The sequence below is a fragment of the Zingiber officinale genome, chromosome 9A, assembly GCF_018446385.1.
Source record: "Zingiber officinale cultivar Zhangliang chromosome 9A, Zo_v1.1, whole genome shotgun sequence".
Lineage (NCBI taxonomy): Eukaryota > Viridiplantae > Streptophyta > Magnoliopsida > Zingiberales > Zingiberaceae > Zingiber > Zingiber officinale.
The window spans coordinates 7299520-7325267 of NC_056002.1; the positions used below are offsets into that span (position 1 = coordinate 7299520).

General features: G+C 43.9%; 1 non-coding gene across 1 annotated transcript; it reads left to right on the forward strand.

Annotated features, from left to right (window-relative positions):
- Positions 1-11077: 11077 nt before the first annotated feature.
- LOC122022147 lies at positions 11078-11187 on the forward strand. Its single transcript, XR_006122876.1, has one exon. It is a non-coding gene; the product is annotated as a small nucleolar RNA R71 (small nucleolar RNA).
- Positions 11188-25748: the final 14561 nt, after the last annotated feature.

Genomic DNA, 25748 nt, shown 5'->3' on the forward strand with positions numbered 1-25748 from the left:
ATTCCGGTCAGTGCGGGCTAAACCCATGGAAGCACAACTCTTCTCCTAGGGTTAGTGTCCTGGTCTGTGCCTTTAGCTTTGCTCGCGTAGGATATATATACTTTTTGTCGTCCGCGAGAGGGGAATTTTCTCGAAAGGTGCGCTCCTCGACTTCGCGTGCGTCTATCCTGCTAAGATTTCCCTAGGAAAAGGAGACGCAGTTAGAGGGGTTGGACAAATCAAATTCAATTCTCTCTTTACCGATCTCCAATGATAGCTTGTGATTCTTCACATCAATGAGGGCTCCTGCCGTGGCGAGGAAGGGTCTTCCAAGAATGATCAGGATTTTGGGGTCCTCCTTCATATCCATAATGATGAAGTCCGTGGGGATGACACAACCCCCCACTTCTACTGGCATATCTTCCACTATACCCATTGGGTATCTACATGAATGGTCAGCCAACTGCAGTGCCATAGTAGTCAGTTTAATGCTCTGGAGTCCCAGCTTCTTGCACAGAGAGTACGGGAGTAGGCTGACACTAGCCCCCAGATCGCAGAAGGCTCTCGGTATGAGTTCAGAGCTGATTTTGCACGGTATAGAGAAACTTCCTGGATCCTGAAGTTTTGGTGGGGAATTCTCCATAAAAAGAGCACTGCAGCCCTCTGTCAGTGCTATGGTCTCGAAATCGCCTTTTTGCCTTCTATTGGATAAGATTCCCTTTAAAAATTTTACAAACTTCGACATCTGGTGTAGCGCATCTAACAATGGTACCTCAACGCAAATCTCTTTAACCTTTTTCAGAAACTGGTGAAACTCTTCATCCTTTTGGGATGCTATAAGCTTTTGAGGGAATGAGATCCTCTGATTTTGTGGGCGTAGTCTGGCAAGCTTCTCTAATCTTTTTAGTGCCCTCTTCTCCATCCCTGTTTTGAGTCTGATTGGGTATTAGGAGAGTGAGTTCCTTTTCTGAGTCAACCTCCATCTGAGTGATAATTTGAGGGTTTTCCACAGTACGTCCGCTCCGCAGCTCAATGCGATTGCAATGTTCCACCGGATTTAGATCTAGTTTCCTTGGGAATGTACCCTGTGCTCTTGAGACGGACTGAGCTATCTGGGCTATTTGGCTATCTTGCATCTTCTGGTGTTTTTCTGAGTTCTCCAGCCTCTGAGTCAGTTGCTTGATCTCGCTCCTCATCTCCTTTTGTTCCGAGAGAGCTTCCTCAAGCATCTTTTCAATCCTAGATAGCTGTGTAGGTTGCTGCTAATGATGAGCCTGCTGTCCATGTTGGTAGGTTTGATGTGCCAGCCCCTGGTCCTGATTGTTTCGGTATGAAAAGTTGGGGTGGTTCCTCCATCCAGGGTTGTATGTGTTAGAGTACGGGTTGTTTTGCCTCTGATTGTAGCTAGTTATTGCATCACATTACTCAAGCTGGTTTATCTATGCCTGCATTGGCCCAAGGGGGCAAGTGTCTTGAGCATGGTCCGCACTTCCGCAGATGTCACAAGCACAGACTATTGCATTAGCTGTGTTGCTACCCATGGCTTCAAATTTCTTAGTCAGGGTGTCCAGCTTTGCAGACATGAGTGTGAATGCATCCACCTCGAATTTTCCCGACGCCTTCATCTGATTTCTTGAGAAAGCACCGCTAGATCTTTCAGATGCCCACTGATGGTGGTTTAGTGCCACATTTTCTATTATCTCTTCAGCTTCATCAAGGCTTTTGTTCATCAGTGCTCCTCCTGCCGCAGAATCCAATGATACCTTCGTGTGATAATTTATTCCATTATAGAAGGTGTGTAGAACCAGCTACTTCTCGAGGCCATGATGGGGGCACTGTCTTTGCATGCTCTTGAACCAGTCCCAGGCTTTAAATAGGGATTCTGAGTCTATATGCTTGAAGCTGACAATCAGGTTCCTCATGTGGGCAGTCTTGCTTGGGGGGTAGAACTTGTCTAAGAATTTCTGCTTACATTGCTCCCAAGACGATATGCTATTTGCTGGTAGAGAATTCAGCCACTGCTTGACCTTGTCTTTCAGAGAGAATTCGAAAAGAAGCAGTTTCACCGATTCTAGAGGAATCTCATTCACCTTCATCGTGCCACAAATTTCATAAAATAGCTCTAGATGATGATTCGGGTCTTCGTGTGGCCCCCTCCGAACTAATTTCGCTGGACCATGTGGATTACTGCTAGCTTGATCTCAAAGTTGTCAGCATCGATGGGTGGTCGGGTGATACTGGATTGGACCCCTCATGCATATGGTGCCGCATAATCTTTCAATAGTTTATCGACCATTCCTGAGGGTTCTTTTACTGCTTGGAAAGCCTTCTATAAGTTCCTTCTCTTCAGAAAGGTCCTGTCAATCTCCGGATCAAATGGTAGCAACTATCCTGAAAGGTTAGTTCTACGCATGCAAAAGAAAAGATATAGAATATGACAATATGAAATGAAGAATGATAGGGGAAAGAATAATGATGCAGTAAACAAAAGAAAGAAGCCTAGTCTACTCCAATGTGACTTAGCTAGTGTTATGGAAGCAGTCCCCGGCAACGACGCCAAAAACTTGTTACGTTTCCGCAAGTGCACGGATTCGTCGTCAGTAAAAATATCGATCCCATAGGGACTGGCTATAAGCACTAGTAATCGCTCACTTATGGTTAGCTAGACTACCAAGGGTCTTGATTAGGCTAAGGGAAAAGGAAGGTCGAGGGAGAGAGTCAAGAGTCGCAAGGTCGAAATATTACTTGGTGATGAGGAGTTCCAGGAGGTCAGTTTCGTCGTGGTAGCATTGATGCGTCTCAGTTTTTCTTATTCTCGCTGTCTCTATTCCTGCTATTGCCGAAAGCTAAGTGGGCATTCTCAAGAGCTAGATTTGGGTAATGCCCTAAGAAGTTCTGTCACGGTTTATCCCTATCACTAGGGCACCTCGGCAAATCTTGAGGTCACAACTCTAACTAGTAAATTGAGAATGGTGGGTGGAGCTAAGCCTGGTCTCTCGCTCCCTTGGGGAGAATTTCCCTTCCTCTCGAGGAGCTATCCTAGATGTCTATGAACGGGTTATCCCTGTCACTAGGGCCCATCGGGTGTACGATCTAATGGTAATCCCCTACGAGGCTGAGAAGTTCTTCACAATCAAAAGTGACAATTAACAATTGAAACAAAGCATGAAGGTTCATCCAGTAAGTACAAACACAATTTGAGTCGTACATCAATCCATACCACGACTACTCCCTAATCCCAGAACAAGGGGGTCTACTCCATGAACGCTAGAGAGATATCCGAAAACATAGTATAAATAGACATACGATTCTCAGCAAGTAAGAAGGGATATGCTTATCGGGCGTCGAAGAGCGGTCTTCGGATCTAACTCTCTGCTTCTGGAGTCGATGTGGTGGTGGAAGTTCGCTAAACAGCGATCCCAAGCGACGTAGAATTGCTCCAAGTCTTGTTCCTCCCTGACGGATCACCTCCCTCTTGGCAAAAAGGGTAAATACCCCTTTTATAGCCTAGGTCTTGGCCACGGTGGCACGGCTGTGTAAGGGCGGCACGGTCGTGCCCTTCTTTGGCTCGGTACGTGGCTGCACGGCCGTGTAGGGTTGCACGACCGTGTAGCCCTTGGGCTCTATCTCCTGGGGCACGGCCGCGCAGGGGTGCACGACCGCGCAGGGGTGCACGGCCGTGCGAATCTCCTTCTCTGCCTGGGGTGGCATGACCGTGCAGGGTTGCACGACCATGTGCTGACTGGCCGCTGTTGTGGTCGCATGGCCGTGCAGGGTTGCACGGTCGTGTGCTCTTCCTCTCTTGTTTGGCCACACGGCAGTACAACATTGCACGATCGTGTCGTCTGGTTGGTTTCGGTGCATCAATGTCCTCCGTTCGAGCTCCGAAAATCTTTCCTGTCAACATAAAACCAAACAAAGAGCAGATATCCGAACAAAACAATAGATATGATGAATACAAGATAAAAGATGTGACCATGTGAAGAATATATGTGCATCAGTTGTCGGTCCCTTTGGAGACCGGCAAGAAGGCAGAGGTGAATTGCCCTACAAAATAAAACTCGAACCTTTCTCGGATTTCAACTATATAATGAACACTTGTAATAAATAAATAAAAGAGACTAAGTAAAGAAAAGCAGATACCAGAGTTTTACTTGGTTTTCAATCAGGGGATTGCTAATCCAAGGAATGTGAGCGCACTATCTGATTCTCCTCTGGGCGGAGTAGCCTCTTTACAACGTTGACAGCACAAGTGAAAAGAACAGAATTGAAAGCACAGAAGGAATTGATTACAAGTTCGTTCTCTTGAATGTACGGATCAGTACTTTATTTATAGTACTGGTCCGGGCGCCTGGAAGGGGTTCCGGGCACCCCCGGGGGGATAAATTTTATCCCCCAACGGTCAGCTCGCGATCAGCTTCGATCTGGTCAAATATGAACCCCCGGGCGCCCGGAATGGTTCCGGGCGCCCGGACCTGTCAAGTCAACAAAGTTGACTCTGGTCCAGGCTCTCTGCTCCGGTTCAACTCATCTCAGTTCGGCTCGTCTTGGTCCGGTTCTGTTCGCTCCGGCTCCGCTAGTTTGGGTGATCTCGGCCTTCCGGAATAAGGCTCACCCGAACCCATGTTCCGGCCTTCTCCTCGAGCAGCCTTCCTTCTCGGTTTCTCGTCCCTCGAGCGTCGCGCACGCTCTTCTCGTCCACCGGTGTAGTCTTCCGCGGACGCACCGAGCCCGTCGGCTCTCTCTCGTGCCGTCCTTCTCGCTAGTCACGTCTTCCGCTCGACTTCCTGTGTTCCTAAGCTCCTGCACACTTAGACACAAGGGTTAAACAAACGCAGAAGCTAACTTAGCTTGTTTGATCACATTAAAACACCTTGGGGTTCCAAAAATCTCCCCCTTTTTGATGTGAGCAACCCAAGTTAAGTTAGGGTAACCATATGCAATAAAAACGATTTATATTCCAATAAGTCCTAAATATTTTTCAATTGAAAAATTATAGTACCTCCCCCTAGACTTAACATACTTCTCCCCCTTTGATCACATAAAAATTGGGGTTATAAATAAGTCTAAGGTAAATTCAAACAAAAACTTTAAGTGTAAAATATTTAATAATGTCTAAGTAAAATTCAATTTAAAGACACTCTTCAGATTTTTTTTTAAAAAAAAATGATAAGGCAATATTATAAAAAAACTCTAAGTTAATTTTTATATAAAAAAATCTAAGTCAATTTACATAAAAATTTCTAAGAAAAAAAATTTCTAAGTTAAGTTAAAAATATTTTCTAACACAAATTGAACAACTCTTTTAAAGCATTAAGTAATTTGAATTAATGCTTTTTCAGTTAGTCAATTAAACTTTTCATTTCGATACTTGGCTTCCAGGTCATGGCGAGGCACTAGGCCTTCTTGGTTATTGGAGCAACAACCACTTCCTTAGACAAAGCCTCATAAAGAAATTAGTTGTTTAATTTCCTTGCTGAAAATGCTAAGTCTAATTTTAATTTTAGATTAAATAGGTTTTTGGAACCCAATAGAGGTTCCTACCTACAGGATTAATCAAGTATTTCCTAGGTATATAGATTTTTGATATATTTCTTATTTGACTTTGATGAAATCTATAATACCAATTTAAACCTTTTAGATATTAAACCTCTATAATATCTAAAAGTAGAAAGATTTGAACCATTAGATTTTTTCAATCTTTCTATTTCTTCTTTTAGTTTTTCATTTTCAATTTTCAGTTTTTCAAAATCCTCTATAAGACATGATTTTGCCAAAATTCTCTTTGTTTCTAAAATTTCATTTTCTAATTTGGCATTTTTATTTTCTAATTTATACATGGATTTAGTCATAGCTTTGATACCAAAGTAAAGTTCATCAGGGGGTAAGAGGCATACCTCACTTACCATATCAGACTTGAAGCCTGAATCTCCCCCTGCTTCGCTACTTCCATCTGAGGTCGCTCCCCCTTCATCGATGCTGGGTTATGATGTACTTTGTCCTTCGTGGCTTGCCATCAGTGCAATCCCCGCATATTCTTGAGCTTCTGATTCAGATGAAGAAGTGTCATCCCAAGTTGCTTTTAGGTTGTGTTTCTTAGGTGTCTTCATTTTGACCTTCTTGAGTTCTGGGAAGTCTTCCCTTAGGTGTCCCTCCTTCTGACACTGATAGCACCGTACCTTTCTTCTACCTTTTTGATTCTTTTTATTCTGTATTTTAAATTTATTAGATCTAAAAAACTTTTTAAAGTTTCTTACCATATACGCTTCTTGATCGTCTTCGGAGTCTGACTCAGGTTCATCCTTGTTGGTTGCGTTCAGCGCCATAGTCTGGGTTGTGTCCTTTGATATCTCTGCATATCTAGTTTCGTGTAATTCAAGGGTAGAAAACAACTCTTCTAAAGTACTTACCTCCAGGTCTTTTGAGATATAGTAAGCATCGACGATTGATGTCCACTCCGGAGTTCTTGGAAACGCGTTGAGCGCGTAGCGTATAGTGTCCCGGTTTGTTACCGTTTCACCAAGGTTTTCGAGACCAGTAACTAGTTCTTTTACCTTTGCATGTAGACCGGCTACTTTCTCACCTTTCTCCAGATGGATGTTCATCAGTTTGTTGCGGAGGATGTCCCTTCTAGCGAGCTTTGCTTCGGACGTGCCTTCGTGGAGTTCCAAGAACTTCTCCCAAAGTTCTTTAGCAGATAAATAGTTTTCGATGCAGTTGACCTCTTGAGGCGGTAACACGCTCAGCAGGTGATGTTCCGCACGGCTGTTTGCTACCGACTCATTCTGCTCCTTCTTTGTCCAATCGCTCTCTTCTTTTTCTTTTCCATCTTTATCTATTGGAGCTACAAAACCATATTTCATAATAAACCGAATTTCAAAATCTATTTTTAGGAATACCTCCATACGACGTTTCCAATCTGCGAAGTTCCCCTCGAATTTTGGTGGAACAATGCTTGGTCCGGCCATCTTTGTTGCTTCGATCGGCGGTTAGTCCTCCTGAAGCACCTAGCTCTAATACCACTTGTTGGTCCCTTTGGAGGCCGGGAAGAGGGGAGAGGTGAATTGCCCTACAAAATAAAACTCGAACCTTTCTCGGATTTCAACTATATAATGAACACTTGTAATAAAAAATAAAAGAGACTAAGTAAAGAAAAGCAGACACCAGAGTTTTACTTGGTTTGCAATCAGGGGATTGCTAATCCAAGGAATGTAAGCGCACTATCTGATTCTCCTCTGGGCGGAGTAGCCTCTTTACAATGTTGACAGCACAAGTGAAAAGAACAGAATTGAAAGCACAGAAGGAATTGATTACAAGTTCGTTCTCTTGAATGTACGGATCAGTACTTTATTTATAGTACTGGTCCGGGTGCCTGGAAGGGGTTCCGGGCGCCCCCGGGGGGATAAATTTTATCCCCCAACGGTTAGCTCGCGATCAGCTTCGATCTGGTCAAATATGAACCCCCGGGCGCCCGAAATTGATCCGGACCTGTCAAGTCAACAAAGTTGGTCCAGGCTCTCTGCTCCGGTTCAGCTCGTCTCAGTTCGGCTCGTCTTGGTCCGGGTCTGTTCGCTCCGGCTACGCTAGTTTGGGTGATCTCGGCCTTCCGGAATAGGGCTCACCCGAACCCATGTTCCGGCCTTCTCCTCGAGCAGCCTTCCTTCCCGGTTTCTCGTCCCTCGAGCGTCGCGCACACTCTTCTCGTCCACCGGTGTACTCTTCCACGGACACCTCGTCCCTCGGACACACCGAGCCTGTTGGCTCTCTCCCGTGCCGTCCTTCTCGCTAGCCACGTCTTCCGCTCGACTTCCTGTGTTCCTAAGCTCCTGCACACTTAGACACAAGGGTTAAACAAACACAGGACCTAACTTAGCTTGTTTGATCACATCAAAACACCTTGGGGTTCCAACATCAGTCACGTGAATGTGCGCTAAAACATGCGTAGAAGATCATAATATTTGCGCACATCAACCACCAATGGGTAAACCAAAACAATTATTGAAATCACTAAAATTCCACCGAACTTCTTTATTCATAATCCTAAAAGTTATGACCCCTACATAGTCATCTTCAAAAGAAAATTTATCATCAAGTGAGCTCAAAAATTCAAGGACTAGGTGGGGGTAAGTCAGAGCATTAGCGTACATAATATCATTGCAATCTAAAGAGCTTATCATCCAATCTACATCATCCCTAATTCCTAGCATGTCCATAGTAATGGTATCCATATATTTAGTGTATGTGATTTTCCTAGCGACAATGATATCATATCTAACCTTTTGCTCATAATTTCTAAAAATAATATTGAACTCGTTTTCGTTACCTTCGTCGCGTGCCACCCTTTTTTCCTTTGTCTTTTGAAGTAGAAGTCTTCCCTTTGCCTTTGTCGCCTCCCAGTGCATCTCCTTCGCAAGATCCACCGCTTCCTCAACGAAGTCTCTTCATGATCTGCGACATGGTGCAAGGTTTTAAGGAGTTTCTTGTGGAAATGAGTCTTGAGGGTGGAAGGAGAGGAGAAGGAAGGGAAAATAGGGAAGTTTCTTCTCTCTTTTCAAATTTGTGGCTTGAAGAAGTTTTAGATCTAGATGTAGATCTAAACAAAAGTGAGCTCTAGAGGTGGGAAATCAGGATTTGATGAGGTATAGTAGAGAGGAGAAGGCTTTTGGGAGAGAGGGAGATGGAAATAGAGTTTTTTGGAGGGGAAGGCGGCGCACACAGGTAGGGGCACGACTATGTCTTATAGACACGGTCGGGTTAGGTATGGCTCTGCACGGCCGTGCCGATTGGCATGACCTCCTCTATTCTCTTTTCGGCCAAGGCCGCATGGCCGTGCTGGTTGGCACGACCCAGTCCTTCCTCTTCTCTGGGCACGTCTCACGGCCGTGCTAATTGGCACGACCTGAGTCATCTCCTTCTCTAGCAGTCTCACACGGTCCTGCCGAATGGCACGACCTGTGTCTTTCCTTCCTCTGCATAGGCCACACAGCCGTGCAAGGTTGCACGGCCCGTGGCGTCCATCCTGCTGTTGGCTTCGCACGACCATGTGGGATCACACGGTCGACTCCTTTAGGCTCACGGTGACTCACCCTTCGCTCTTTCGGTTCCTCCGACACCTCCACACCCATGAAATGCTCACGACCAGCTCATGGAGGCTCTGCATGTCTTGAAAATGAATACCCAAAAGTGAAAAATTAATAAAAATGATCAAAACAATAATCTAGAATGAAAAACCCTTGGGTTGCCTCCCAAGAAACGCTTGTTTTAGGTCTTTAGCTCGACCCTGTTTTAGTTAATGTGGGTTAAACCCATGGAAGCATGGCTCTCCTCCAAGGGTTAATGCTCCAGTCTGCACCTTCAGTTTCACTCGTGCAGGACAAATGTACTTCTTGTTGCTCTCTGGAGGGGAACTCTCATGGAAATTGCACTCCTCGACTTTGTGTATGTTGATCTTGCTAAAATTTCCCTGAGAAGAGGGGTTGCAGATGGAGGAATCAGATAAATCAAACTCGATCTTTTCTTTGCCGATCTCCAAGGATAATCTGTGACTTTTTACATTGATGATGGCTTCAGCTGTGGCAAGGAATGGTCTTCCAAGGATGATCGGTATCTTGGGGTCTTCCTCCATATCCAAGATAATGAAATCTGTGGGAACTATACATCCACCCACTTCTACTGGCACATCTTCCACTATTCCCATTGGGTATCTGCATAAATGGTCATCTAGTTACAGTGCCATAGTGGTCAGTTTAATGTTCTGGAGGCCCAGTTTATTACATAAAGAGTATGGAAGTAGGCTAACGCTGGCCCCCAAGTCGCAAAAAGCTCTCAGTATCAGTTCAGATCTAATTTTGCACGGTATGAAGAAACTTCTTAGATCCTGAAGCTTTGGTGGAGAATTTGTCATAAGGAGAGCGTTGCAATTCTCTGTTAATGTTATGGTCTCGAAGTAGGCCTTCTGCCTCTTGTTAGATAAAATACCCTTTAAGAACTTTGCAAACTTCGACATTTGGTGCAGTGCATCTATCAATGAAACTTCTATGTAAATCTCCTTGATCTTTTTCAGGAATCGGTTGAACTCTTCATCCTTCTGGGAGGTTATCAGTTTCTGTGAGGGAAATTGAAGAGTTTCTTTAACTTTTTTAGTAGCCTCCTCTCCATCCCTGTTTTAAGTCTGATTGGGAATTAGGAGAGAGAGATCCTTCTTTGAGTTAGGTTCCTTCTAGGTAATGATTTGGGGGTTTCCTACAATTCGTCCTCTCCTCAGCTCAATGTGGTTGCAATGTTCCACTGGATTTATATCTGGCTTCCCTGGAAATGCTCCCTGTGTTCTTGAGATGGATTGAGCTATTTGGGCTATCTAGCTGTCTTGCATCTTTTGATGCTTTTCAGAATTTTCCATTCTTTGGGTTAATAGCTTGATCTCATTCTTCATCTCCTTTTGCTCTGAGAGAGATTCTTCAAGTATCTTTTCAATTCTGGACAATTGTGAAGGTTGCTATTGAAAATTTGTTGTCCAGCTGAGTAGTTCTGCTGCCCAGGTTGGTAGCTCTGTTGTCCAGGTTGATAGCTTGGTTTTGCTGGCCCTTGATCCTTATTGTTCCGGTATGAGAAGTTTGGGTGATTCCTCTAACCTGGATTGTATGTGTTAGAGTACAGATTATTTTACCTTTGGTTGTAGCTGACTATTGCATCACACTGCTCAAGTTGATTTATCTGTGATTGTATTAGCCCCAGGGGGCAAGTATCTTGAGCATGATCCGTACTTCCGTAAGTTTCGCAAACATAAACTATCGCATTGGCCGTGTTGTTGTTGTTTCCCATGGCCTTAAATTTCTTAGTCAGATCATCCAGCTTTACAGACATGAGAGTGACTGCATCTACATCAAGTTTCCCTGACACTTTTATTGGGTTCCTTGAGAAAGAACCACAAGATCTTTCTGATGCCCACTAGTGGTGATTCTGTGCCACATTCTCTATGATCTCTTCAGCTTCATCAAGGCTCTTGTTCATCAGTGCTCCTCCTGCTGCAGAATCGAGGGATACCTTCGTGTGATAATTGATTCCATTGTAGAAGGTGTGCATGACCAACCATTTCTCAAGGCCATGATGGGGGCACTGTCTCAGCATACTCTTAAATCTGTCTCAGGCTTTAAATAATGATTCTGAGTCTATTTGTTTGAAACTTGCAATCAAGTTTCTCATGTGGGTAGTTTTGCTTGGTGGATAGAATTTGTCCAGGAATTTCTGCTCACACTACTCCCAAGATGTAATGTTGTTTGCTGGAAGGGAATCAACCACTGCTTGGTTCTGTCTTTCAAGTAAAATCCGATGAGTAATAACCTTACTGATTCTGGAGGGACTCCGTTCACTTTCATGGTGCCGCAGATCTCGTAGAAAAGTTCCAAGTGGTGGTTTGGGTCATCATGCGGTCCTTCTCTAAATTGATTCTGCTGAACCATGTGAATTACTGCAAGCTTGATCTCAAAGTTGTTAGCTTCGATTGGCGGTCGAGTGATGCTAGACCGAACCCCTCGCGCATAAGGTGCTGCATAATCCTTTAATAATTTATTAGCCATCTCTGAAGACTCCTGTGCTGCTTGGAATGCCTTCTGTAGGTTTTTTCTCTTCAAGAAATTCCTATCAATCTCTGGATCAAACGGTAGGAGCTGTCCTGAAAGATTAGCTCTTCGTATGCAAAAATAAAATATGGACTATAGTAAAGGAGAGAAATGCAATAATGTTATTTTTGGTGTTTTTAATATTAATGCAAAAAGTAAAGAAAAACAAGAGTAAAATTATTTTATTTCTAAATGCAAACTAAAGTAAAAATAAAGGAAAAGAAAATAAAGTCTAGTCTAATCTAGTATGACTATCACCAATGTTATAGACGCAGCCCCCGGTAACGGCGCCAAAAACTTGTTACGATTCCGTAAGTGCATGGATTCGTCGTTAGTAATATAAAAGATTGTCGAACCCACAAGGACTGATTATAAGCACTGGTGGAGGCACACTTAGGATTAGCTACACTATCGATGGTTGTAAGTAATCTAAGAAAAGTGATCGGAAAGTGGGGAATAAGAACTAGCAACGAGAAGAAATCAACCTGGTTATGAAGAGTTCTAGGAGTTCGGTTTCATTGTGGTGGTATTGATGTGTCTCATACTATCCTACACTCATTGTCCATCGGCATGCATTCGTCAGAAGCTAAAGCAACTATCTTTGAGCACCAGATAAAGACGTTCCCTACGAAATCCTGTTATGGTTAACCCCTGTCACTAGGGCGCATTGGTAGATCACAAGGACATGACTCTTACTGATGTTATCAAGGATAGAATTGAGAAGTTTGTTTTGGTCTCTTGCTTCCTTGCGAAGGAGTCGCCTCTCCTTTCAAGGAGGTGCCCTAGATGTCCATGAACGGGTTACCCCTGTCACTAGAGCCCCTCGGGTGTACGATCTAAGGTATTCCCTCTACGAGGTTAGCAATTCCTACATAATCAATCAACATGACAAAGAGATCGAGGAGTCGAAATAAAGCAAGCGAAATCATCCAATGATTATAAACGTAATATGAGTTTTACATCAAAACCAATCCACAATTACTCTCTCGTCCAAGAACAAAGACTCTACTCCATAGACGCTAGAGAAGAACCTGAAGACATAGTGAATCTAAACATATAATCCTCAAAACCCAAGAGAGAAAGAAGAAGTATGCTTATCCAATGATGATGAGTGATCTTCGGATCCAATCCTTTGCTTCTGGAGTTGAGGTGGTGATGGAAGGTCGCTGGATCGATGTCCTGGATGGCGTGGAATCACACCAAAATGAATCTCCTCTTCACGGCTTGCCTCCCGGCTCTCCCCCCTCGGAAAAGGGGTTAAAACTCCTTTTATAGGCTAGGGCACGGCGCGGCGGCACAACCGTGCAAAGATGGCACGGTCGTGCCCTAACTGCGATCTGGATGCGCTGCACGGTTGTGCTAATTGGCACGACCGTGTGATGTTGGGGCTCGGTTCCTGGGGACAAGACTGTGCAGGGTCGCACGACCGTGTGCTGCTTGGCCTCAGTCATGGGGTGCACGACCGTGCAGGGTCGCACGGCCATGGTCTGATCCACCTTTGGATTGGCCGCATGGCCGTGCACATCTTCCCTTCTATTTGGCCGCACAGGCGTGCAAGGTTTGCACGACCGTGTTCTCTGGTTCGCTCCGGTGCGTCGACAAACGCTGTTTTCACTCTGAAAGATGTCCCTGTCAAGACAAAATCAAACAAAGCGCAGTTATTCATACAAAAGAGTATATATAATGAATACATGATAAAAGAGGCGATCATACAAAGGATACATACGTATAAAGTAAGCAAATGTGCGTAAAAGCATGCATAAACTATCATAATATTTACGCACATCAGTTATCACTCACTCAGACTCTTAGCTTGTGACCTAGCAGGTGACTGGTAACTTTGAAGTCAATAGTGGAAGGTTACAAATGTACAAAGAAGCCTATGAGAATATGAAGGAAAATGTTAGGGAGATCACGTTAGTTAAGATACCCTGGACGGATAACCACAGGGTAGACGAACTGGCCAAAATGGCTAGTATCTACTTGGGTTTTAGATTGTCCGATAGCCCAAAGCCTCTTAATAGCTCAAATTAATTTATACGCCAACACAGAGGTGCCAGTTGACTAGAGAGATTCGATTACCCTATATCTACAACAAAGTATCTTATCAACTGATGTGGAGGCATCTCAGTTAATCAAGAAGAGAGCTAACTCCTTCACGTTGATTGGGGATCAGCTGTATAAGCGGGCATTTCCCCGACCCCTACTCAAGTGTATAGGGCCAGATGAGGTGGACTATATTCTATAAGAAATTCATCAAGGTTGTTGTGGCAATCATGGGGGAGGAAGAACGCAAGCACACAAGGTGGCACTAGCCGGATATTTTTGGTTTACTTTGCAGGCAGACGCTAGGTGACTGGTAGCTACTTGCCTTTCCTACCAAAGGCACTAGAACATACCTCATCGGCCGATCGAAACCTTGAAGACTTCCATAGTCTCATATCCTTTTGATCAGTGGGACATGTATATCGTGAGGTCATTCCCCTTTTTTCCTGCCCAAAAAATAATTTTGCTCGTGGTGGTAGATGGAGGTAGATTATTTCTCCAAATGGGTAGAAGCAGAGGCCCAGGCTCGAATCACGAAACAAGCCGTTATCAAATTCCTATGGAGGAATATTCTATGCCGATTTAAAATTCCCCATGAACTGGTCTTGGACAACGGGCAACAGTTCCAAGGTCGCAAGGTTCAAGAATGGTGCCAAGAGTTCGACATCAGCCAAGCACTTACCTCTGTGGCATATCCCCAGAGTAATGGACAAATCGAGGTCACTAACAGAGAGATCCTCAGGGGACTCAAGGTTATGCTCGACCATGTGAGAGGTGACTAGGTCGAAGAGCTCCCAAATATCCTTTGGGCATATTGGAAAACTCCTCGAGAAAACACGGGGCTCACACCATTTCATATCATCTACAACAGTGAGGTGGTCGTACTAGTCGAAGTCGGGATGTCATCAACCAGGCAGTCAATATACAATCAAGATAATGTCGGTTGATGACTTCTTGAGCTAGATCTCATCAGTGAAACCAAGGAGAGAACAACCGCTCAAGTAACGACATATCATCAACGAATGGAGCAAAATTATGACTGGCGAGTGATTCCCCATTTCTTCAAGGAGGGAGACTTAGTATGGAAAATGATAAAGTTATTAGGAGAGGTAACCAAGTTGGTGCCCCAATGGGACAGTCTATACAGAATAATCAAAGGGCTTGTGTCAGGAGCCTATTACCTGGAGGATGCCAACGGTAAGAGATTAGATCACCCATGGAGTGAAAATTACCTCTAACCATATCACACTTAAGCATAACAGTATTGTATAAACATTTTTTTTTAAAATAAAGATCCATCCCAATTTCTCACCACGAATTAGGAGTAGGTGCTGCTCATGTCAGCATTAAGCCCCGACTGAGAGAACCTGATTGGGTCCTAGATTCTCGCCTTGGGGCAGGTCATGAACAATCAAGGCCCTTTTGACCCGGGACTGGTCGTTCAAATTTTGGCCAACTCAATTCTTACTCCACGAGCATCCAACTCAGCCCAATGTGTATCCTAAACTGGTTACTTTCTACGACATTTACTCATACCCCACTGTTTAGCCAAAGGTATAAAGAAGCAGTAAATATAATGTCAAGGAAAAGAGACAATATTTTAATAGCAGCGACAAGTTAAATACAAGCAGCAGGATCACTTAAATTTTAGAAAAACATCATCATGCATTTCTTTTATGATTTTCTAGTGATCTAAGAAGCTCTCGAGAGGATCAGATAGTAAATAGCCCTCCTCACTAAGCTGGCGAATCGCTCCCTCCACCCTATAGGAAAGTGTTTGAGTAAAGAAATCATCGAGTTGTAACCCAAACTCATGCGAACAAAAGTATTCTACCCTCCCGACCTCAATGCGCTCATCTTCCCTCGCCTTATAATCTTTCAAGGCAGCATTAGACTTTGATAATTCTGACCTAGTTAGGGCCAGCTTAGCTTATAGAGAACCCAACTCGGTAGTCGTAGAGTCCAAGTCTCTTTGTTGATCCATTATCATCAATTCCTTGGACTCAAGCTCCTCAGTTAAGTGAGCCACCTCGGAAGCATGAAGCATTTTGAGATTGTTTAGATTGGCGGTGTTCTAAGATAGAAGTGTCACATCCTTTTCCTTCAAAATAATCTCAGCTCGATATTTAGAGTCAGTAGTCTGTAGAAGGGCTTCGAGCTTCTTTTTATCGACCCACAAAAGATCCGATGCCCACACAACCTCCGCTAGAACTTTCTCCCTTTCAGTATTCATCTTCCTCAGAACCTTAGTGTCTGATTGCAATTGGCACACGACCAGGATGGCATTGGAAGGGTGATATTCTAGCTCAGCTATGTGATCCTTCAGGATTTTGTTTTAATGATACATATCTAGAGCCATCTGACTCACACACAATCCTGAAGCAAAGAACTAGTAAAAGGAAAGGTTAGCAATACGTTAATTTGAATGGACAAAGGCGAGAAGTCAAGGACTCACCACAGAGGCATCCGGGGAGAACCCATCTACTTAAGTAGGAGCAATAAGGGAGTTTATTTGTTCCATAGACTCCATCCAGACATCTGTCATTAACCCTCTCATTTCAATATGGGGGGGGGGGGGGGGGAATAGGTTATTCCCCTCTCGGAAGGACGATAGCCTGAAAGAAGAATCGATGAGATGTATGAGACTAAGAGGTCAACGCAACATGGATAGGCCTGGTTGAAGGAGAAGGCTCGGAAATTGGGGGGACGACCAGGTCAGTCGTCAGACGTGGCACCTCCGAAATAGTCCATGTGGTTCCAACCAGGGTTTTTCCCTAGTCATTTGCCACTCGAGAAGGTGAGGGGACTATAGAGCTACTCGGGGGCCTCTGCTTGGGGGTTGGGGTCATAGCGACTGTCCCAGGTGATCAACGTCTTTTTCAGAGCAAGATTAACGGCCTATCTGAAGCAACCGTGGGGCTGACTGCCGAAGGAGCAGATGGGACCCTTGATGCAAGATGAGGGGAGGAATGAGGAACCTGGGTAGCTCGGGAAGTAGAAGAGCGGGAGTGGGTATTTGTGGAAGACGCTGGGGTGGGAGGTTGAGAAGCCGGTAGATCTCGTCGCTCGGCCAGAATAGCTCGACCCTTGCAATTTATTTGTATGACACTCAGTGGAAGGAGCCCAGACGTCAAAGCTCGGGAAAGAGCATCCACTACAAAAGAGAAGATGTTAGTAAGAAAAAAAAGGCATATTGAATAGTTTTTCATACCTAGGGATAGCGGTATCTCCGATGGGAGGGAACTTAGGCCAAATATATACAAGATCCCCTCCTGCAATAGTTCGAATAAGTTGAACTTCAAGCCTGTCAATTGTTGAGATTCTTCAACGAAGGTTGGCTCTGTGCAGAACTCACCCAATTAGGGCGCAGAGGGAAGAAGGGATTAACGTCTAGTAGGCCACACTACGGTCGAAGGGAAACGAAGGAAAAAAAAATACTTCGCTCTCCATTCCCTCTCGCAGGGGGGAGGGGGGAATCCGGTCGATAGTGTGGTCCTCAATCGAGGTTGAAACTGGAAGAGACCATCGGTGTGACGTTGGGGAGTGAAGAAGCAGTGGAACAGACATGGTGTCAAAGGAATGTCGTACAATCGAAAGAGAATTACGCCTCCATACAGGATGTAAATGGAATTAAGGATCAACTGACAAAGAGGAATGTGGAAGTACCGGCTCACTTCAGAAAAGAAATTAGGGATAGGAAAATGAAGGCCCCCCAAGATTTGCTCCTTGAAATAGGTCACATAACCAGCAGGTGGTTTATGAAGACGATGAACCCCCATGGGTATGATCACATGGATGTCCTTAGACACCTCATAGGTAAAACAGAGATCGTCTAGTTCTATACCTGTGAAGTCTAAGGCCAAATGAGCGCACCATAATTCAAGGGGGGGGGGGTCCATAAGGCAGCTCGATAAAGAAGAGAAGAGTCGTCAAGCTTCAAGAAAAGGAGGAAGGCGAAGTTTGGAAACAAGGGCAGAGGCAAAGTGGACATGACAAAGGTGAGAGGGAAGAAGGCGATAGGGTTTTTAAAGAGATCAGGGTTGAGGGTACATGCAATTGTCTCGATAAACATGCCCATCACTGAAACCGTGGATCATCCACACGATCACCTCAAAAGATGAACAGATCATCATGGCCGTAGATGGGTAATCACCCGTACAAAATGTCCCACGCCAGCTGTCTTGTTGGGAGAGGATAGTTAAGGGACACATGGTGATATGGAAAGAGGGGCCTTTATGATGCCAGACATAAAAGCAAAAGAGAAACGCCAACCCAAAGGTCGTCTGAAGCCCTTAAAGTGACAATGGAAGGATTAGCTTTGGATTTTTCTTCATATTAGGAGCTATGGAGAAACACTGGATGCGTCCATGTAAGGGTCGAGCACCTCATCTAAGACAACGCAGGATCCCAAATGATCCCCTCATCTATGATAGTTCCTGGTTCAAACCTAGGTCGAGGCTAAAGTATTAGCCAGGTATCCTCGACCTGTTGGGACTTTCGAGCCGCAAAAATCACTTTTTGTGTTGTGGAAACCCCGAAGTCCCATGCCACCCGATCCGTGCGAAGATAAAAATTTCATAATTTTGTGTACAAGTTTCTCTAATCCTAGATCTACCTTAGATCTACATGGAAGAAAGATATACCTTTGTAGCGAAGCCCTTCGCTTATCCCGCTCGTCCAAGAAGATGTCGAATCTCAAGGGTGTCAAGTGAACACCCCTCTATGTGTATCCACATGAACGATTAGATGGAGAAAAACCTCTTAAGTGTGCTAGCACTCAAGGAGGTTTCGACCAAGGTGGAGGAGAGGGAGAGAAGAAGAAAGCAAGGAGGAAGAAGATGGAGTTACAAAAACAAAATGAAACTCTCACAATGAGTTAAGTGGTCGGCCACTTCAAGGAGAGGTTTTAAACCTCCATGGGATATCAAGAGTTACAACTCTTGATCTCCCTCATGATGTGGCACACACATAAGACAACCTTGATGATGTGGAACATCATCATTGGCCCACTTAATGCCAACTCACAAATGAGGTGGCAATGGTCAAGTCAAACTTGACCTTTCATCTTCCCTCTCAAGTCAAGTCAAACTTGACCACTTCTCTCCCATGGTTGATCAAATCTAACCATTTGATTCAAATCAATTTAATATAATGAATATCTATTCATTGATTAAATTGATTCAATGAAACATAATCTAAATTAGATCCATTGAACACATGAATCAAATCGAGTCCAACTCAATTAGTTTAATTTGGATTACTCTTAATCCAATTTGGTTCATCACATGAACCTAATCCTCTTGGTTCATCAAATGAACCTAATCTCCATCTAATTGCCCTTTGTGTGTGACCCTATAGGTTCTTGTAACGTTGGCAATGCTCCTAAACCCTTTTAGAATCATAAGTAATGAGCGGTATCTAGTAACACATCATTACTACCCAAGTTACAAGAATGTTGAGATCCAACATCACCTTTGTGACTACTAATTATGACTCTTCACAATATATGACAAGTGTCCTTCTATCCTTGACATCTAGGTTGATCAATGTGAGGCATAGACCGTGTCATCCTCTAATCAATCTAAATCTTGAACTCCAAGTAGACTCACTCTAATCAAATGAGCTCAATATCTCATATTGACTCATTTGGGCATGGTCATGCACTTAGTGGTCTCACTCTATCAAGATTCATGATGTCACTCCCGTCATATAGGAGGGATAGATCCTATCTACATCACTCACATCCCTCCGCATAATTTGTTACATACCCAGTAGTTGCCTTTATAGTCCACCGAGTTACGGGTGACGTTTGACGAAGCCAAAGTATGCAACTCCTTATGTAGGAAACCATGGTGACTTCAGGTCCAAGGACTAATAGTCATACTAATAGCCACATGAGAAAGTATATGACACTCATATAACGATCCATGATACTTTCTCATGGCGGGTCATTCAGTATACATTCTCCAATGCATACCTATGTGTCAACTTGATATCTCTATATCCATGACTTGTGAGATCAAGTCATCGAACTGACCTACGTGCTAGTCTCGTCGCATTAACATTGTCCCTGAATGTTAATACTTGACTATGAATGATTAAGAGTAGTGTTCTCTATATCATCTCACTATCGATTCAACCAATCGATTGATATAGATAAGAACCTTATACTCTAGGACATTATTATACTTAGTTATTTGGCACCAATACAAGTAAGTATAATAACCAAAAGAAATACCTTTATATACATAGGAATATGATACAATGAGTCCATACAACAATCATCATATGATTGGCTCTAGGGCTCTAACTAACATGGTCGGGCGTCCCACCAGCCTTGCAGTACAGTTTATAAACTCCAGGTTTGATCTAAGTTAACAAGCGATGATGGGTATTGTGAGATAAGTAGCCTATAGATAAAACATACATAGCGAAGATAACGGCCAAACAAGAAGAATTCATTATATTAACTTTACTAGCGAGATAGGAGGACTACAATGCAAGACTATTTGAAGAAAGGAAAATCCTCATTAGGGAGATCGCTCAGAAGACGATGTCGATCTAGGAAGTCTTCGCACGATTTCGACAATAGCAGACCGACCTCCTGCAGCTATAGCAGGGCCCCTCATCACCATAACAAAACATCTGATTAATAACACTATCTATTTGAGACCCAAAGTCAGAGGAAGCTAGATAAGAGGTTTCCCTAGCCACAAAATGGTCATCTTCCCCTGCCTAACACTTGGTTAGATCGTCCTGAGATTTGTAGCTTAGACTTCATCGAGGCCACTTCTGACTTGGAAGCCTCTGCCTCAAACTTCGCCACCACCAATTCCTCTCACAGAGACTCTATGGTAGCCCTTTGAGCGTCCATTTGCTGCTGGCGGTTAGCTACTCGAGAGGCGTCGATAGACAACTCCTCATTCTTTGCAGCCAAGGTCGCCAAGATCGACACGTGGGTGGTCTCCAACTCCTATAATTTAACAGAAAGATCCCTGGCTTTAGCAGTCTTCTGATCAAGGGCAGTCACTATATTGTCCCTTCTCACACTCTTAGATCGGAGCTTATCTGTGCTAGTATTTAGTGCGGCCTCTAATTCTTTCATCTTTTTAGATTCAACATGGACCAAATCCTAGGCTTCCGATGTTTTCTTCTTCACCTCGCTCAAGTGAGCCTGCATTTAGGCGTCTAAGGATGTCAAATCAAAAGATTGACTCACAAGACTAGAAGACATAAGGCCCTTGACCTGCACCCGCAAGGACTCATTCTCTTGTTGTAGCCCTGTTATAGCCTGGGACACGCAAAACCTAGTAGCCCAAGCCTATAAGAAATGGCGGTCAACAACATGTTGTATCTTGGGGCCAAGCAATTAAGACTCACCGTCACCAGTTGTTGGGAGAACCTGTTGGCCAGGTCCAACATTGGACAGTCCAATATTTGATTTGTTGTGTCTTTCCAGGCCTCGACTAGCAAGCCCTTAAGCCGCACTTGCCCACAAACAGGTGGGGAACCCAGGGGGTGGGGCGGAGTACCTGGAGGGATAGCAATTGAAACGTCGATGTGAATAAGAAATGACTCTTGGTGTCACACCCTGGGGGAGTCCATGTCCGAAGAAATTTCGATAGCCTGTACGGAAACAATCTGAAATATTTATACAAAGCCCTCAGGGCCACATATACCTCGGCCAATACGGCCGGAACAATAACAGCAATAAAAATATAACACAAAGTCATCCACGCAGTTTATAACATTAGCCCACTCGGCTGGAACAAAAATCCAAAACACAGCAGAAAAACGATAGAAAACCAAAATATATGACATGTTAGAGTGTACACTGAAAGCCTAAGCTTTTGTAAACATTTATTTTGAATAAAGAATCACATTTGGTCAAATTAGCTACATTTAGTTGTAGTTGTTCAATTAATTTATATTGTAGATAACATAGTATGTGGTGCCACATACAGAACAGGATGTTATCAGTACCTTATAAATTATAAACAGTAGCTCACGACCAAAATGGAAAGGAACAAACCATTGGAAGGTCGTAGTGTAATTAGGAATTAGTTTATCTTAACTATATAATTACACTAGTACACTTAGAGTGTATTGAGTAGGACCATTTGAGGTTGTTTCTTTTATACTGACTTTATAAAGGAACAAATACCTCAGTTATTATGGAAGTGTGTGCTCTTAATCCTAATATAATAACAATCACATATATTTAATATTTATTTCTTTAATTTATCAATGGGTGAGATTTAGTTCGATGAATCAATAAGCCCGATAAGTTGGGAAATAATATCACTTATAGTGTGTGTTGTTGATTATAGAAGGAAACTGTGTCCTAGTAATCTAGGTTGATAATGTCCCCAAGATGAGCTCATAAATATTGTCATGTTAAACCCTGCAGGTGGACTTAGTCCGACATGACGATAAGGTTGAGTGGTACTATTCTTGGATTAAGATATTAATTAAATGAGTTGTCAGTAACTCACTTAATTAGTGGACATTCTGTTGGAGGATCGGTGGCCGGCTTGAAGGGGGGTTGGATAGACGGCACCCCCAAATCGTTAGCTTCCTACACTATTGTTAGCTTGCGCAGCGGAAATACAAATACTAAAGCAATGAATACGAAAGCTAAAGAAAGAAAAGAACTAGCAAACCAATACACGTTCGTTTAACGTGGTTCGGAGATGATGCTCCTACTCCACGGCTGTCCGTAAGGTGGACGATCCCGATCCTTCGGTGGATTAGCCCCCGGAAACTCCGGCTATCTCAAGTCGCTCCTTGTGGGTGGAGAAACCTCACCACAACACACCAAGACCTCTTGGATTCCACAAACACTTGAGCACTTGTAGACTACTAATTAGACCTTAACCAAGTCTAATTTCGTCAACTTTGGCCGGCCAAACCAAGCTCCCTCTTATAGAGCTCGGGGAAACAGCCATGCTGTTTTGCCCGTTACCAGTCGACTGGTCCATGCACCAGTCGACTGGTGCCAGCCACAACGGCCCTTACAGAATGCTTCTGTGCTCACCACCAGTCGACTGGTCCCAGTACCAGTCGACTGGTACAACCCTAAACTTAGGGTTTCCCATCCCGAGTACATTCCACTCGCACTCGGACCCTCACGACTCACTTGACTCTTCTTTGCAGCCTTGACCTCTTGCCTTCAAGCCTACTTCCTTTGGCTCTCGTCCCTCGGATGCATCCAAGCCCGCGGCTTGTCTCCAATGCCATCCTTCGCGTATGCCACGAAGTCGCTTCCCTCGGCCCTTGTCCTTGCTGCCTTGTCCACGATCCCTCAGATGCATTCAAGCCCGCGGCTTGTCCTCAATGCCATCCTTCATCGGACCCGAAGCCGTCAACCTGAGTCACATGTGTCACCTGCAGTCCTGCACAACTCAAGTACACATATCAAATAACGAGGGTAAACCTAACTTAAACCCTTTGCCCAAACACCAAAACACATGGTCCCGCGGACCATTGGGATTGCTCCAACAATCTCCCCCTTTTTGGTGTTTGGCAATACGTTTAAGTTAGGGAAAACAAATAGCAAAACAATATGCTAAAACAAATGGACTTACGATGCCAAGGCTACACACTTGGACTTACAACGCCGAATGGACTTACGTTGCCAAGGCTACACACTTGGCAACCGCCGAATGGACTTACATTGCCAAGGCTACACACTTGGCAACTGCCGAAGCAAGTATTGGGACCTATCACAAGGCTCCCCCTACACCTACGCTCCCCATTGAGCTAGGATTTTTACAACGGGCTTTTTAAGAACCTATCCCAAGGCTCCCCCTACACCTATGCTCCCCATTGAGCTAGGATTTTATCACAGGGCTTTTTAAGAACCTATCCCAAGGCTCCCCCTACGCAAAGGCACTAAAGGTTTTCCCAACTAAACCTTAATTCTCCCCCTTTGCCTAACATCCAAAAAGTTCTCCAACAATATCCCAATTGTTGAAAACTTATCATCCAAACTGACCCTAAACTCATGTATTAATCCCCTTGGATCCCATACATCTAAACGAGTTGGCATGGTCAAGAACAGCGCTGAAAAATACTTTCAGGCTGGTATCAGTCGACTGCCCCATGTGCCAGTCGACTGCCCCCTTCGACACAACCTTACAGAACCATTCTGTGGTCGAAAAACACTGTTACCAGTCGACTGGTATCTGTACCAGTCGACTGGCACCCTATTTCTGAAAAAATTAGCCTTTTCAGGCCAACTTCAGAAATGCACCAGAAATTCCCTAGACCTCCAAAAATTCCCAAATTTTGTGGAGAGGTCTATTGTACCCTTGTCTACTTGGGAAAAATACATTACAAAATGTATCTATTACCAATCCCAAGATTGACACAAAATCCAAAACTAGCTAAATGGTTCAATTGAACCTTGACCTAAAGTCCTAGTTTTGCCTTCCTTTTGATGTATTTGCCCATACTAACCCACAATGCATCCCTAGCATTGGTTTATATGGCATCTATACATCCAAAACCAATTATCATGCTATATGACCCCAAATGTCATATTTTCAAGCATGAAACACAACCCATGTGTGCCAAATTCCTAGGTTTGAGACTCAAATCCATCTCCAAACCTTTTGGCACACTCCATGGCTCCTCTAGACTCCCAAGTAGTACCCACCTGAGATCCATTGGCCATGGGTCCCAAATTGACTCTTAGAGCTCCCCCTAGAGCTCTTTGCCTTAGCCACCTCCCTAGGTGACTCATCCACAATGGCTAGGCCACATCGGTCCACCCCCGGTGACACTTGGCCTACAAACGTAACTTTCTTAACCTTGGACACCTTGTCCTTGGTTAATTTCTTCTTACCATTAAATGGCTTTCCCTTGCCATTTATTGACTTCTCCTTGCTATAGTCATATGCAACCCTAGCATAAGACTTTCCCTTAGCCTTGGAGACCTCTCCCTTGCCATGATCATTTGCCACCCTAGCATATGATCTCCTTTTGGCCTTGGAGGGACTAGATCGGTATCCCAAGCCCGATCTATCATTGTTGGGTCTTTGGCTACCCAACACCATCCTTAATTCCTTAGATCCAATAGTGAATCTCTTAAGGAATTTCTCTAAACCATCAAGCTTTGCCTTCAAAGCTTGATTCTCCCTTTCTAGGTTCCTAAACCTAGAGTCAACATGTCCACCTTGGACATTCCTAGACCTACCCTTCCTAGGCATATGTCTCCCCTTCTTGGGATTAATGCCTTGGGCCTCCTTAGGTCTACCATTCCTAGGTTTTTCATGAATTGGCCTCCTAGGGTTTTGATCTACATTAACCCTATTCCTATCATGATACTTAAATCCAAAATTTTGCATGGGTAAATAATAAGAATTATTCCTAGCATGCATGGAGGAATTTAAATTTGACTTCAAATTCAAACTAGGGTTTACCTTACCCTTTACCTTTGGAGCTCCCCCTTGACATGAGCCTCCATTCTTCCTCCACTTCTTTTCCCACATCTTCAAATGCGCCAACTTCTTGAGCTCTTTCTTCTTTGGGCATTTGGTGTGGTAGTGCCCTATTTCACCACAAGTGAAGCATCTAATGTGCTTCTTCTCCTTCTTCTTCTTGGCACCATCATTTCTACAACCCACATTAGTATTCAAATCAACTTGAATGGGTTTAGAATTTACCTCTTTCTTACCCATAGGACATCTACTCTTGTAGTGCCCTTTTCATTGCAACCGAAGCAAATGATATGGTCCTTTGACTTGACTTCGGTGGAGGTGCTCACTAGGTTGACTTCTTCCAAGATTTCTTCTTCTTCTTCTTCACTTGTCTTGGATTCTTCTTCAACCATTGAGAATGTAGATGCTATATCTTCCTCATCCACACTTGTGGATGACCTTTCTTCATCCTTTTCCTCAAATGTGACCAAATTTACTTCCTCTTCTTGAGCTACTAATCCCAACTCCTTAGGCTCCACATCCGATTGGTCCTTCTTCTCCTCTTGGACCACTTCATCACTTTCTTCGGATTTTTCTTCTACTTCTTGTGTAGGCGAAAATTCCTCCCATGGAAATTTCTTTATTTTGCTCCACAAATCATGGGCATTCTCGTATTTACCTA